This window comes from Arachis hypogaea, chromosome 19 (genome assembly GCF_003086295.3).
Source record: "Arachis hypogaea cultivar Tifrunner chromosome 19, arahy.Tifrunner.gnm2.J5K5, whole genome shotgun sequence".
In the NCBI taxonomy this organism is placed as follows: Eukaryota; Viridiplantae; Streptophyta; class Magnoliopsida; order Fabales; family Fabaceae; genus Arachis; species Arachis hypogaea.
In genome coordinates, this window is record NC_092054.1 from 4,245,776 (window position 1) to 4,249,913 (window position 4,138).

The following is a 4,138-nucleotide window of genomic DNA, read 5'->3' on the forward strand; positions in this document are numbered from 1 at the left end:
ACTACAGCTACCAATGCCCCCAATTATTATACCCCTAAATAAAGCAAAAACAGTGAGTTAAACCCCAAATTGGTCCCTGAGATTCACAAAATGCACCGATTTAGTCCCTAACTTCCTGATTGCACTAATTACGTCCTCCAGATTGCAAAAAATGCATCAACATGGTCCCTCTCGAATTTTCCGTTCATATTTCTTGCCGACGGGAGTGACGTGGCGAATGATTGCCACGCTGGAGGATGGAAAACGTCGTCGTATTGAGTTTTGGCGCTAAACCCATAACTAGACGACGCCGTTTCAAGTAGGAAGTATTAACAAAACGTTCAACCAACCCTCCCCCTCCCCCACTCCCCCCCATATTCAAAGAGATCACTTTGTCTTCCTCATCTTCTGTGAACTGAAAGTGCCAAACCCTGGCATTCGAGAGCCCTAGCGAGGCTTTTCGGAGTGAAACAATTTGGAGTTCAAAGGAACCTGGTCATCGTTGGCTCAAGATCGCTGAAGAAATGAGCAAAGATTCTGCGTGAAATTCCCTGTGACAGAGGTAGGCATGCAGTATATTAGATACTGTTGTTTTGTTTTTCATAGTGGTAAGGTATCCATCATTATGGATTTTACTTGGGAATTTGGTGTAGATTGATGAAAAATCATGGATGCTATGTTAGTAGCTAGGGTTTTTTGCACCTGGTGGTGTGGGTAGGGGTAATCGGAATGCTCTGTTTTCAAATCGAAAATATGGGCATTTCTATAATGGCATAGTCACTGAAGTAGTTGTTAGCAAGCAATTTTGGAATATGATCTGTTGTTGTTTGCTGATTCCATATGTTAGATAAAATGTTTTTTTTTCATTACAGATGAAAAAGTTGCTGGATATCAGGTTCCATCATGGTGGAACGTTTAAGAAGAATGTTGATGGAAGATTGGTTTATTTCGAACATGGAGTTTCGACACCTAAACTGATAGAGGGGAAAGAAACTGTTCTGTGTCTAGATTATGTTCCACAAGAAGAGCCTGGAAGTGTAAACAACAAGAACACCCCTGAAGATACCTTAAATGAAATGCCAGATGACAAATCAATGTGAGATTCAATAATTTCTTTAGAATTTTCAGTTTCAAAATTCACTCACAATTTTATCCTCGCACTAAATATGGGTCAAATTTACCATACAACAAAAGTAATGTTCAAACATTTTTTGATTGGGGTACCTGAAATTGCAATTGTGTTATATTCTTGTTGTACTGTTCGGAATTTGTTCTCTTGTCAGTGAAAGAACTAAACTATTTAATAATTAAATATTGAGGTCCTAGAAATGCAATTGTGAAAATGAGTTTCAAAATCGCAATGAAGTGCGTGATAAATCAAGAAAAATTCTTAAACAAAATCTATTTGTTGGTCTTCAATCAGGTCAAAGTGCGAATCGTACTGCTTGCATCTAGCGGACACTTTGCTGGTTGTCTTTGATGGTGATGCAGTTGTGGCTCACACGACCTTTCACAGGTTAGGAAACAATTAATTCGGCTAAAATTTGAAGTAATAGTTTTTGCTTGATATGTTTGGCGGAGAGAATCTTTTGCAACAGACATGCACAATGCACATGCCATTCTAACTGTTCCCATATGCAATGTTGTACTTGGTTTTTATTTTTCCTGGATGTTGTGAATAAGTTATGCTTGAGTTTTTGTACTATCAGAAACCTAATGCTTCTTGCTGACCTGTGATGTTGATAGCCAATATTTTAAAGCTTGCATTACCTTTCGTTTGTAGCACCCTCATTTATCACTCTTGGGAGACTTGATGCAATCTTAATTCCTTACCAAACTCTGGTGTTCATTCTGTGTTCTCAACTTCTGATGCATCAGTTATCAAATTGGAGTTTTTCAGATTTAATGCTCAATTATTGATTTATGATGTTGGCTTCTTGAAATTTGAATCTTTTAGAAGGGTTTAGATGCATCATCCATTCTATATTTCCTTCTTGAGAACAAGGAAAATGTTTAAAGCTTTCCTTTAGGCATTGCGTTTCTCCAGTGCAAGGCATGGGAATGAATTCTTGTTTGGCTTAATTAGATGGAGGGTATCCGAAGATTTAGAGTTAAATTGAGTCCAAGAGAAAACTATTGGCAAACATTTAAAAAGATTTAGATTTTAATAGTTTGATTTTGACATGATTTTCTATGGGCTCTTCACAGGACGTTTCTCACACCCACACCGATCTGGTACTCGCGAGCCTCTGCTCTAACTTGGCCTCCTTGTGGTTGATCGCATAGAACTTCATCGGCACATCCAACCATCATCCAACCAGCAAAGCACGGCTACGAGAATGAACAGGGAAGAAGAAGAAGAAGAAAAAGAAGAAGAAGATGAAGAAGATGATGAAGACGAAGAAGTGGTGCGCTACTTCTGAGTTAGGGTTTAAAAAGGGATCAGGAACCAAATTGGATCATAAACTTTCATTTGCCACATCATGCAACCATTAGACACTCCAGCGTGGCAATCATTCGCCACGTCACTCCCGCCGGCAAGAAATATGAACGGAAAATTCGAGAGGGACCACGTTGATGCATTTTTTGCAATCTGGAGGACGTAATTAGTGCAATTGAGAAGTTAGGGACTAAATCAGTGCATTTTGTGAATCTCAGGGACCACTTTGGGGTTTAACTCCAACAACAGTATGCTTCTTCACAACTTGGCTATCCTTATTCTTCTTCAACAACAGATCCTCCAACTGCTTCACTCTCTCCTCCAAGCCATCGTTTAACATATGCATTAAGTCATTCAAAATTAGCATACTTTGGGATTGCCTGAGACATTTTTTTGTGACATGTGAAGGAGAATCTTCAATTTGAATGTCATGAGAGGGAGGATTAGAATTTTGCAAGCGACTAGGTCCAGATACAATACATCAGCCTGTGCTTTTAATGAAACCAAAAAGGGCAATAAATATATTTGAGGGTAATGTCACCAATAATAGGTCATATAGGTCCCCAAACATTAAGTTATCAGACAAATAGGTCCCTATAGAAGCATAATCATAAAGCAAATAGGTCCCCTCGAACAGACAGATAAGTTCTCCATTTAAAACGTTGCTGTTTCGCAACTCTGCCTTCCATGGTGGGGCGAATTTGTCCTCCACGAAACGACGTCGTTCGTCTCATGATCCAATACGACGTCGTTTTGTCCAACTTGGATGGGGACTAAATTGTCCTGGAGGTGACACGTGGCAGTTAACCTGACACGTCAGCCCGTTAACCTCCACGTAGGGCGTCCTGACCGGGTCAAACTGCCATGGGGACGTATCTGGTGTATAACTAAAAACGTAAGGGTCAAAATTTTAGTTAAATTTTGTTGGGAATAAATCTATCTGACCGTGAATTTCTTGGGGACCTATTTGGGGTATTACTCAATATGAAAATATCATGTTACTCAATCGAAAAGTCAAGGATATAACATGGGCAGAAACTACAACTGAAAACATTAAGCACTAAGCAGATAAAGAAAAAAAAAATTGCAAAACATTAAAATTATCACTAATAACAACATCAAACAGGCCATGGTGACATTCTAGTATTATTCCTGATGACAATAAAAATGGAAGATTTAACATTGAGCTGATTCACTTGGAATTTGAGAAAATGTTTTGCATCTGATCCTTATTAATTAAAATTATCTAACACTTTGCGTTTGGTATATATCTAATTATAGGGTTGTTTGTAGTGTGTTTTGGTTTTTTTAGAGAAAAGTCATCTGATTTGATCGTTTAATTAAATATAGGTTTGATTTGGTTCGGTTTTTTCAATCAATTAAAGAAAAATACTATCGTACTATTTCACAAAGTCATAACATTGAAATCGACAAACACAAATATACAATAACTAATAAAGTTTTGATTCAATGAAATTTAACGATAAAATGAATTCAAATAGGACAATTAAGGAAGTTTAAAAGTTCAATAGTCAACACTCAACACAACTGAAAATAAAAATAAATTTTCATTAAAAGATAGACAAATTATGGTGTCTTCTCCAACAAAATAGCTAAATTTCTTAATGCAAACCAACCTGAAATAAAAAAGCAGTTACATAATAATAATAATAATAATAATAATAATATAACACTAGTAGAAAAATATTCTAATCTAGT